This window comes from Carassius carassius, chromosome 31, assembly GCF_963082965.1.
Source record: "Carassius carassius chromosome 31, fCarCar2.1, whole genome shotgun sequence".
NCBI classification, from domain to species: Eukaryota; Metazoa; Chordata; class Actinopteri; order Cypriniformes; family Cyprinidae; genus Carassius; species Carassius carassius.
The window spans coordinates 20,685,946-20,699,029 of NC_081785.1; positions in this window are offsets into that span (position 1 = coordinate 20,685,946).

A 13,084-nucleotide genomic window follows, 5' to 3' on the forward strand; every position below is an offset into this window, starting at 1 on the left:
ATTATCTATAGAACTGAAGATGATGTTAAACATCTGCTTTAATTACTCAACATCTTTCAGAGTGTGTCTTGTTTTTAGATCATTGGTCAGATCAGAACCCACCTCAGCTTCAACATTAGTGCCTTTGTAATAAACGGGGTGTTAAGATAGCTACTTAATCTATGTTTTTTTTTGTTAGTTTTTTTTTTTTTTGGTACTGAACATTAAAAGGAATAGGGAAGAATTTATAGAAAAAGTGACATGGAAAGCTGCAGGGATGAAAATGGATTCAAGCCCAGCTTTCTTGATCCGTGTATCTTTTGGTCATTTGATTTTCTATTTAAAAATAAATAAAGATAAATGAGAAACGGTTTGATTTTCGTTTTGTTTAAGAAATGGAAAACGAAAATTTAGCTGGATTTTTCTTTTTTTTGTTTGTGGGTAAAAAATGAGATTATGCTTTAATATTTGTTTGAATGTGTGGGCGGTGCTGAAACGCCCCTGTCATCCCCTCTGTACTGCACCGACAAGCGGCAACTGCAAGCTCAGTTCATTTTCACCAGGAGAGAAGCGGCAGACAGCAGAGTTTATTAATCCTCCGGATTCTTTGCTAGTGGTGCTTGCAAGCTTTATATATATATATATTTATTTATTTATTTATTTATTTATTTATTTATTTATTTATTTTTGACCAAACAGAAATTAATTTATTCAATGACATTTGAATTTTACTGTAGGCATATATGATCTACAATGACATGAAATATGCCTCCGATTGGCGGACCCCGATCCACACCTTCCATCCCGATAACAGTGGAAAGAGCTTCAGCTCCGTCAGTTTGGGTCGTAAGACACCCTAAATAACATGAAAACCTTACAAAACTCAACAGGATGTGCTTTCTGCCATCTCGGTCTACATGAACTTCTTTCTGAAACGTCAGAAATTAACCAGGCTCATGCATCAGACGAACCATGTCTAGCTGGACATGTCTACTTTTAAAATAATCCATTTAAATAGAAAAATAATAATAATAATTTTATATTTAGGCCTATGTAATTCAAATGAAACCAATGAGAGGTGCAGTGTTTCCCGTCTGAACTCATTATCTGTAATGATGTCACACCATCACTATATTCATACGGTCATCTACAGAATTCATGAATTCAGTTCATAATTCTAAGTAGCCTATAGCCTATAATTAAAACATTTAAAGTAGACTAATTATGGGGAAAACTTATTTTAATATAAATTTTATTATAAATGTGGGGTTGGGTTTTTCCCATTTTATTTTTTTTTTATGAATGGCCTAGAATAAAATAAGTAGGCAAAAAATTTGTAGTAGGCCTATATTTTATTCCATGTCATTGTAGATCACAGGCTAAAGTAAAATTCAAATGGCGTTTTATTAATAAAGTTGTCAAGTCTGCTTTTGTCAATAACATGCAGCAGCCGGAAAAATATAATATTATTTTTTTATTTTATTATTAATTAAATTAATTAATTAATTATTATTATTATTATTATTTTATCTTGCAAGCACCACTAGCAAAGAATCCACAGGATTAATAAACTCTGCTGTCTGCCGCTTCTCTCCGGGTGAAAATGAACTGAGCTTGCGGTTGCCGCTTGTCGGTGCAGTACAAAGGCGATGAAAGAGGCGTTTCTGCGCCGCCCACACATTCAAACAAATATTAAAGCATAATCTCATTTTTTACCCACAAACAAAAATACGAAAAATCCAGCTGAATTTTCGTTTTCCGTTTCTTAAACAAATCGAAAAAACTAAAATCAAACCCATTTATCTTTATTTATTTTTAAATAGAAAATCAAATGACCAAAAGATACACGGACCTTTCTTACAGAGGCAGAGTGTTAGTAGTGAATAAACTTGGAATGCAATCACGAACAGATCAAGGGGGCCCTGCTACCTACCTCGCACTGGACCCCACGTCAGCTAAGGACGGCACTGTAAATACGGTTTTGGTTTTTGTAGACAATACTGATCTTTTTAACTGCTTGTGAGTTATAAATGTATGTTACAATGCTTTTAATGGTAAAATAAATAGCTTTTAATGTCAAAGTCTCTCTTTCTTTTTGCTTGCTACCACAGTCAGAGGTCACCACAGCTGAATTATCTGCATAGCTGATATGGCACTTTTTATTCAGGATGCCCTTCCTGCTGCAACTCAGCACTGAGAGAGAACAATCTTGTGTAACTCCAGCGCATTCCCTCACCCTTTCCCACACACACACACACACACACACACACACACACACACACACACACACACACACACACAGTGCCTGTACTATAAAATAGACTAAATCATGTGCTTGTACAGAAATAGTTTGAATGTTTTACTGTCAACATCACAATACATTCATATATTATTGTTTACTCCTTAGAGGGACAAACTCTTTGTATTTTAAGAAGATATTTGTCCAAGTACGGAAAATAATGTCAAGAAGTGACAGGAAGTATGACTGGATAAATTTGCCATTCTAGACAGAAATGTGAGCACACCTCTGCACTTTTCATGTAAATAAATGCAGTAATGCAATGTTAATTTTGCAAAATGTATATTGCATTTAACAGTTGTGTGGAATTATCTTGATACATGTTTGTGAAGCTGTTTCAGAAATAAAGCTTACATAATGAGTGCCGCTGCCATTTGGATAAGTGGCTGTGTGAAAGCAGATTTAAATATTTCTATGTGATTCAAATGTTTAATAGACATAGCGGAATCATCGTCATAGCAATAAGAATCCATGTGCTTGAATTGAGATTGCAATCTTTTAGGGCAAATACACCTAGGATGGCTGGAGGGTGAATAAATGATGGGGTAATTTTAATTTTTAAGTGAAAGATCCCTTTAACTCACCACTTCAATGCGCATTTGTCCATCATAATTGGACATGGTCGGATCACCAGCTAACTGAAAAGTCTTCAGTCCTTCCAAGTCACCACTCACTGTAAGACTGTAAAACACACATTAGAATCTCTAAATGTGCAATCATAACACAGGAATTCCTTAAACTGTAGACTGACGATTCTTTTGTGTTCAATACATCTGATTTTTGTGAGCACATATCTTCTGAACTTTATATTTATATGTTAAAGTAATTAACTATACTTCTTTACGGGATAAAGTAATGCAATAAATGAGTAATTCTACTACTACTACTAATAAATAATAATAATAATAAAAATAATAACAATAACATTTGTATCATTCAAATTGCTGTGTCCTCAAGTTTGTTAAAGCAATAAAGGGAGAGATTTAGAAGAAATGAGTGTATTGAAGAAATGAGACCTACACAACTCCACAACCCTCCATTTCATCCTGGGAAAAATGAGCTCAAGTCTTCCACAGCAGCCTCACAACATACTTATATCAACGACATAGAAATGTGAGTGAGACGTTCTATAACTATAACTGACTAAATGGCAGATAGCATTTAGGGTTGCTTTTTTCCTACTCTCTACAACTCTATCAGAGCAGATTTATGACAAATAATTTGGTTGCGACACTCTAGTTTAAATAAAAAAATCTCTGCTGTTGATATTGCACATAGCGCCACAAAACAACATCTTTCAAGAACTTTTTATTTTAAGTGTAAAATCTCCCTTTATTACAAAAATGTATTTGTTTTAAACCAAGTGTACACCGGACGTTAGCGGTCCAACAAAACACTATAGATCTCATTATAATCAGTAATGCTGTCTACAATGGATGCAGCACAAAACTACAAATCCAAGACAGAAAACTTCCACTGCATTCTGTTTGACGTATTGACACAAATTTAAAATTATTTTCAAATGTCCCTTTGTCGCATTCAGTGTAGACAGATTTTAGTTGTTGTGGCACAGTGCTGCGCGACAACTGTCGCATCCGGTGTAGTCACGGTTTTACTATTTTAAAGAAGACATTGCATTCCAGAGGGCAGTAAAAAGAAGAAAGCAAACATATCAAAGTGGCTGAACACCAAGTCTCTAAACCAGGGGCGTTGCTAGGGTTGGAAGAGTTATGGGGCTTAGCACCTGAAAACAACCTCACTGACCACATCTTTGATTTATTCAAATTTATTTATATATTTAGTCATTTATTTATTTACATTTGTTTACATGACATGTGGACAAATGAACCAACTAGAGTGCACGATTCTGGAAAAACTGAAAAATTAAGAATCACTTTTTTTCTATTATTCCATTTTCAACAATTTATTTAAAAAAAAATCTAGATGAAAATTTGTTAACATTAACACAACACTGGAATTGTATTTGCAGGCCAATATGTTTTACACTCAATTTATATATAATCAATGTTGTGAAAAGTTTTTGACATCAGCATATTTGACCTGTTTTTTGACATCCATGTTTGATGTTAATTTAATTCAATGTCTTTCCAAACATCAGTTGCCCACTGGGGCTTTTACTTCTGCACATACCATTGTTTTGAGTGTGTGCTGCTTCATCCAAAAAAGCTTTTCCACTTTCGACTGCTTTATTTATTTGTTTATTTTTAATAACCACCAGGTCAGATACTCTATAATCTTTTCCTGGAACATTGAGAGGGAAATCATGGTGCTTTTAAGGCTATCTATCTATCTATCTATCTATCTATCTATCTATCTATCTATCTATCTATCTATCTATCTATCTATCCATCCATCCATCCATCCATCCATCCATCCCTCCCTCCCTCCCTCCCTCCCTCCCTCCCTCCCTCCCTCCCTCCCTCCCTCCATCCATCCATCCATCCATCCATCCATCCATCCATCCATCCATCCATCCATCCATCTATCTATCTATCTATCTATCTATCTATCTATCTATCTATCTATCTATCTATCCCTCTATCTGTCTATCTGTCTGTCGGTCTGTCTGTCTATCTATCTATGTCTATCTGTCTGTCTGTCTATAAAACATCTGCTTCAAACTTTCGGTCTAGGTCAGGGATCCTCAAATCCGGAAATCGAGATCCACTTTCCTGCAGAGCTCTTATTTATTTATTCATTTATTTGTCCTGATGAATGTTTTAGTCTAGTTTATTAGTGTTTCTCTGCACTCCCTAAACTCAGGGATGGGCAGTATTTATGATACATGTATTTCAAATACAAAATAGTATTTTGTAATTTGTATTTGATAGGCTTGATGAAAATGGCTTCGTATTTTGTATCAAAATACTTCAGTGTTTTGTATTTTTGTACAGACGTGGCCAAAAGTTTAGAGAATTACATAAATATTAGTTTTCAAAAGGTTTGCTGCTAAACTGCTTTTAGATCTTTTTTTCAGTTGTTTCTGTGATGTACTGAAATATAATTACAAGCACTTCATACGTTTCAAAGGCTTTTATCGACAATTACATGACATTTATGCAAAGAGTCAGTTTTTGCAGTGTTGGCCCTTCTTTTTCAGGACCTCTGCAATTCGACTGGGCATGCTCTCAATCAACTTCTGGGCCAAATCCTGACTGATAGCAACCCATTCTTTCATAATCACTTCTTGGAGTTTGTCAGAATTAGTGGGTTTTTGTTTGTCCACCCGCCTCTTGAGGATTGACCACAAGTTCTCAATGGGATTAAGATCTGGGGAGTTTCCAGGCCATGGACCCAAAATTTCAACATTCTGGTCCCTGAGCCACATAGTTATCACTTTTGCCTTATGGCACGGTGCTCCATCGTGCTGGAAAATGCATTGTTCTTCACTAAACTGTTGAAGGATTGTTGGAAGTTACTGTTGGAGGGTGTTTTGGTACCATTCTTTATTCATGGCTGTGTTTTTGGGCAGAATTGTGAGTGAGCCCACTCCCTTGGATGAGAAGCAACCCCACACATGAATGGTGTCAGGATGCTTTACTGTTGGCATGACACAGGACTGATGGTAGCGCTCACCTTTTCTTCTCCAGACAAGCCTTTTTCCAGATGCCCCAAACAATCGGAAAGGGGCTTCATCTGAGAATATGACTTTGCCCCAGTCCTCAGCAGTCCATCCACTATACTTTCTGCAGAAGATCAATCTGTCCCTGATGTTTTTTTTTGGAGAGAAGTGGCTTCTTTGCTGCCCTTCTTGACACCAGGCCATCTTCCAAAAGTCTTCGCCTCACTGTGCGTGCAGATGCGCTCACACCTGCCTGCTGCCATTCCTGAGCAAGCTCTGCACTGGTGGCACTCCGATCCTGCAGCTGAATCCTCTTTAGGAGACGATCCTGGCGCTTGCTGGACTTTCTTGGATGCCCTGAAGCCTTCTTTACAAGAATTGAACCTCTTTCTTTGAAGTTCTTGATGATCCTATAAATTGTTGATTTAGGTGCAATCTTAGTAGCCACAATATCCTTGCCTGTGAAGCTATTTTTATGCAATGCAATGATGGCTGCACGCGTTTCTTTGCAGGTCACCATGGTTAACAATGGAAGGACAATGATTTCAAGCATCACCCTCCTTTTAACATGTCAAGTCTGCCATTCTAACCCAATCAGCCTGACATAATGATTTCCAGCCTTGTGCTCGTCAACATTCTCACCTGAGTTAACAAGACGATTACTGAAATGATCTCAGCAGGTCCTTTAATGACGGCAATGAAATGCGGTGGAAAGGTTTTTTTGGGATTAAGTTAATTTTCATGGCAAAGAAGTACTATGCAATTCATCTGATCACTCAATAACATTTTGGAGTATATGCAAATTGCTATTATAAAAACTTAAGCAGCAACTTTTCCAATTTCCAATATTTATGTAATTCTCAAAACTTTTGGCCACGACTGTAGTTATAAAATACTGTAAAATACTTTGTAAGAAGTCTACATGATGACATCATAAAAATGCGGCCTCTGATGGGTGCCTACTCAATAAGCTAGTTTTCTCAGACTTCTGATCAGAACAGAAAAATAATGCATATGGAAGAAGGTGGTCAAGGTAAGAAACGTGCAGGCTGCCAGCTTTCCATTTTTTTTTTTTTTTTTGCATACATTGCTTTAATTTGTAACAGTTCATGTTACGTTTAGGTGTTCATTTTTAGTAGCCTAGGCTAAATAGTTTACCAATTAACAATATTTTTGAAAACTATTATACAAAGCACTAGCCCCACAATTAATGTTAGCTTTTGGATTATAAGTACATTTTCTTACTACACTATTGTGTATGTACAGTATCCTCTATACTTCTATGGCTCTCAATAGATTCAGTGGTTGGAGTTGGGTTAATATTCCTTGACAAGTTCTGTTGCTACTTTCTGATGACATTTCTGGCTGCATTTAAAGGGTCATATAATGTGATTTTCAAATTGTCCTTTCTCTTTGGAGTGTTACAAGCTCTTGGTGCGTAAAGAAGATCTGTTGCAAACATTAAAGTCTCAAATCCAAAGAGATATTCTTTATAAAAGTTCTAACACTCTAACATGCCCCCACATCTCTACATCACTATGTGAGACGATTTGCATAACGCCACCCAAATGTTCAAGCAGAGAAAGAAGGCATAGCGTTGCCACAGCTGCCATGTCGTGGAGTCGCTATGTGTTTCGTTGAATTAAAACTTTGTTTGGCCTTCCAAAATAGGACCTGAGTAGAAATCAGTGGTTAAGTTGTATTTCAACACTGTGCAAGAACAGTCCAACCCATATATTAAGACACGTGCTGCGCATTTTATGGAGGATGAGGACTGTTTTCTGAACCAGTAGCCTGCAATGCATCTGTGGCACAATAGCTGTTTCTATAAAGTGAGGCAGTTCAAACGTTGCAAGGATAGTTTGGCGCTTTTGACTCACAGCCTGTAGGTACGTATTTTATATTTAAATAATTTGCCAATGATGATTCAAATGCCAGTTTTGAGTAGTGTAGAGTAGGCAGACATGGTTTTATGTTTACACAGCGCGATGAGCAACCCAACTTGTAAAATACAGTATCTCATTATAAGTCATTATAATCTGTAATAATGTCCCCACTGGATGCAACAAATGCCTAGTTTTTAATGGGTTTTGTTTTGTCTCGTCTAGTGATTTCTGGATTGTGAACAAATCTTTCTATTTAAAACTGGATCTACTTAGTGTACCAGTCAAACCATTTCACCAAATCTATCTGAATCGTTTGAAACGGTTTGCGTCTCCACACACTAATCCAAAAATAACTTACGTTTTTTCTGTTTATAAACATGCCTTACACTCCCTGTGACACGTTATTCAGTTACTCCTAACAGTACATTGATTGAACTGCTAAAAGAAAGTGATGATGGGTTGTTCATGAGCAAAACAGCTGAACTGAGTTTCATGTTGCAGACATGAGTTGGCATAGTATGTTAAGGGGCGTAAAATTTCCGTCACACGCTTGAGGCATTCGACCAATCACAACAAACTGAATACCTGGCCAATAAGAGCACACCTTGCTTTTCAGACCGATGAGCTTTGTAAAAATCGACACGTTTCAGAAGTTGGGTCATAGAGGAGAGACTATAATGTACATTACATGGAAAATGATGTCACGGAGTGACTTTGTAAGGGCGGAACTAAAGGGACGGAGATTGGTTCCGCCCGGACCATAATCCTCAAACACCGGTTACTTCCGGGAACTCCAGGGAAGGAAATCAGGGTTTCATTGCTCACAGGTGGATAGATGAACGGGGCGATCGTGGATTGGGCAGTGTGACGAGAAGGAGGAGTATAAAGAGGGCCTCAGAAACTGCAGAGGAAGGAGTTGTTTATTCTAGCCGATACGGCGAGTGAGTTGGAGAGTTTGGGCGAGGGCAGCGGAAAGCAGGCGGAGGAATATTGTAGGCTGGGCGAAGACAGAGACAAGGGTTTGGCAGAAACAGAAACTGGGCTGAGTATATTGGGATGTCTATCCAACTGTGAAATGCTCTATGGACATGTGTAACGAATTTTGAGTGCTTAAGAACAGGAATACTCACCGGAAATATCGCTGAAGGAGGCCCTTTTGGACAGGTCAAGTGGCAGCAGGAGAAGTATCCAGGAGCTGGAAAGAAGAGGGAAAAGGAACCTCGTGTTAGTAACGGTGTGAGTACCCTAAACCATCGTACAGCAGCATAATTATCTGGAGTGAACTATCTGTGAGCCTTTTTGTGAGTTTTTGGCATAGTAAGTGAGCGGCCCCACCGTGGAGGAGGATTGTGGGTGAGCCAGGACCAGTGAGTGAGAAAAGACGTTGGGGTGTCGTGGCGGCGACGTTTAAATCTGAATATTCTTTGCATCAGTGTTCTCACGATTTCCAGGACGAGTGTTTGGTCAGACGGGGGGGGGGGGGGGGGTTTGACCCTAAATTCACCAAGAGTGTGTGGAGTGCAGTGGGTGAGCCTTTGTCCTTTGCTGTGAGTGTATACACTTGAGAATTGCAGTGTTGTGCTGTATTTGTGTCGTCAAAAACCACCTTTCAGGCCCGACGAAATCCTGTGGAGGAAGTGAGTACTAAGGCGGGCGAAGAAAACAACATCTCTAATTAGATGCCGTCGATGACATCCTGACCCTTCTACCCCACGTAACGGAGGTGGGAAACAAATTCAAGTAAGAACAGGGTGGATATAGTGGGAAGTATTAATGGTGAGGAGTTGGCTGCTGGAGGTGGAAATCAGCTGTGCGTATATTATTACCTGCTGTGGAGTTCTTCAAAGGTTCGCCCCTGTCTTGAAGACTCACCCTGTTGGTTGGCAGAAAGGAGAGGGAAGCGTCCGACCCACCCAGTGTAGCACACCCTGGATGAAACAACTTACCTGTGTGTGACATCAGCGGAGGCCGTGTTCGGCCCAACGCAGCAGGAGCTTTCGATCTCTATCAGCAGTTGGTAAACCTCAGAAAAGGAACGCCTGACGTCCATTTCCCCAAAAGGTGTGAGTAACATCCCTTTCTGCTTCCCTGTATATTCACCGTGAGCTACTGCCCAAAGCTAAAGCCAGCATATTGTGTTGTACATTCGCCTGTATGCCCCAGTGAAGTCCTAGTTACATTGATGTACTTACCTTATGCCTAAAGCTAAAGCCAGCATATTGTGTTTTACATTCGCCTGTATGCCCAGAGTGAAGTCCCAGCTGCCTTTGATGTACTTACCCTATGCCCAAAGCTAAAGCCAGCATATTGTGTTGTACATTCGCCTGAATGCCCAGAGTGAAGTCCCAGCTACCTTGAAATGTACTTATCTTATGCCCAAAGCTAAAGCCAGCATATTGTGTTGTACGTGAAGCCTCAGTTGTCTTTCCTACAGACTTACCTGTGCCCAGAGCGAAGAGCCAGTGGCCCCTCTGTCCACCGTCCATGTCCAGTCCTGTCATACGTACTTGTATGTTCTTGTGCAGATCTAGCAGGTCCCTTTGAAGTGTCTACCTGCACGTCGACCCGTTACTCAGGATACAGAAACCGCGAACACCTCCCGTACATTTACCAGTACGGTTTCAGTCGGGTCCCGACAGCCACTGTGCAGCTCCACCAGCATCTGGACGACCAGGAGTCCAACCCGCTGGGCCGCCTCAGAGTTCGCCACGAGAAGCAGCAGGTATCCATCGTGCATTCAAACTCTAAATACTTACCACTTGTATCTGATACGTCCAGGAAAAGGAGAGGGCCCTGGGCAGCTGTCCTGCAAGCTAGAACAAAGGGGCACTTGTGAATAAGCTCATTGTCGTCACATAGTCAGAAGGAAAGAGGAGTGAAGGACTTACCGGAGATCTCCCGTGACGGAGTCTAAGAGACTCGAGACTGATACTCCCCCAATTGGAGAGTTGGATTTTAGCCTACCTCCCCCTCCCTTCCCTATACCTTTTTTAGTAATTTAATAAAGCTGTTTTAATACTTACTTAACGTCTCTCGTGTGTCTGGTCATTGGGGTGTTCTTGGGACCTCCTCGAGGTGGAAACTAGGAAGGGGCGTGACTCACGACATCTGTGGTCCGCTCCGACCTGTGACAATAAGTTTTCTTTTTTTCTTTTTTTTTACCTTAAACTGCATAAACACATTGCATTATATCAAATACACAAAATAATGTTTTTTAGCAGCATCATATGACCCCTTTAAAAATAAACATATTGATAATTTAATAATTGTTGAAAAGCTAAAATGTTTGTTTTCAACTTCCAAATAAATATAAATAATTTTTTGATTGCTGAATATTGTACCATAGTTGGAAGCAATGGGTCAGAATCATTGTATGACTCGGGCAGAGAAAAACTGTTGTTATCAAACATTGTTTATTTCATCAGCTGAGTCAGTGTAATAGTGAAGTGATAGATCAAATAGAGCAATTGATGGAAGGTTTGCGAAGAAATTTCATGCTCCCTTTTAAAAGTATTTCTTAGTATTTTTAAAAATACAAAAATACGTAGTTTATTTTGATACATGATGTGGATGCTGTATTTTGTAGTTTATTTTGATACACTTAAAATGAAGGTATTTGGTATTTTATTTTAAAATGCATTTTGAAGGTTGCCCAACCTTGCCTACACTAGTACTCCGTGGCTTTGTGTAGCCTATTCGAAAGTGTGCAATCGCTCAGGCTCAATGAAACGTGCAACTTTCACTTTCGCTTTTGAATTCGCTCAATTGGGCGTGGCCTGCTAAACAGCATGGGGCGAAGCGACAAGTGCAGCCCCGTCCCAGTCCCAGCCCCGCGCCGTTCTGCCGGGTACAGTGAGGTTCTTCTGCGTGCATTCGAAACTGTGTGCAATCTCTGTGTCTGCTTCGCATTCAGAAAAGATGACTTCGCTGGGTCAAGATTATTCGAGTCAGAGTTTCTCCAGCAATCCGGATTCTGAGGCGAGGGTCCTGGTATTAAACACCGGCGGAACCATAGGAATGACTTTTCATAATATCGGTAAACAATAACGGCAGAGCTCACATACCTGCACGAATGTTAACATTTGATATAGGTCTACGACTAATATTGCACCCTGACACATAATGTACAGCACACCATATTAGCCTAGAAGTTTATGATTTTTTTTTTCTTTCTTTTTTTTCTTTTCTTTTTTGATTTCTTTTACATAGTTTATTCCAAAACTATAAAAGCGGTGTTCAGGAGCAGGGGAACAGTTTAAGTAGTGGTGTTAAACATTAATGCATAACCAATAACACGTCTGCAAAGATGAGGAAGAGCGCTTCATCTGGAAACCTGATGTGTACAAACATCTGATAAACATTACTAGCGGAGAGCAGGGGCGAAAGTACCATTTTTCAGAAAAACATCATTTTAAAAGACAATGTTGTAGACAGAGATATATTTCTGCTGTGGTCAGTAACTCATAAGTGTGGTCTATCAATACCAGGTGGTATTTTGTAGAAATGTAGAAAGGCTTCAGTATAATTTCAATTTGAACATAAGTTGCACATTGTTACTTTTGACCCCATCGGTTGGGACGAAAGTAACACACAGGTTAGTTAAAAGTAACACAACAATATAAGCTAGATTTATTTTCTGTTACTCTTATTTTTATTAAGTATACCTGACTATGACCTTGTTAATATGTAACTGCAAACATATTCTGTCTTTTATTTTTGCAAAAAATTACATATTTATATTTATATTTGTATTTTAAATTTAAGTTTCATCAAATGTCTCAAAACCCGACTGTACAAACTTAATTTTTTATTTTTTATGTTTTTATTTCAGTGTATTTTTGTAAAACATTATTTCAACAGAATTAACAATATAATCATTAAATTACATTGGCATAATATATTCTAAACATAATGTAACAGTAGGCCTATACATGTTTCCATCCAGTTGTTTTTATGCATAAATTCAAAATGTGCATCAAAACATTTGGAAACACTGCAAATTCATAGCTGGGGGTGTAAAAGCTAAGGTATGGCTAAAACCTAAATATAACTAAGGTAAATGCGAGGTAGGAGCTGCCCAGATGTTCCTCTATGTCCAGAAACGCTCTCTCATAAACATCTGGATAAAACCAGACCACTGTTTGTCTTTCTGACTCTCACTCAGACATATTCTTTTGGTATAATATGACATAAACATTTTAATAAATGATGCAAGAGACAGAAATTCACAGAAAAGCATGTACCGGAACAAAATAAATACTTCTTGTCACTGTAGCGGGACAAAAGTAACAACTGTTACTTTCGTCCCGACAGGAACTCCTGGCATTTAAACCTGAT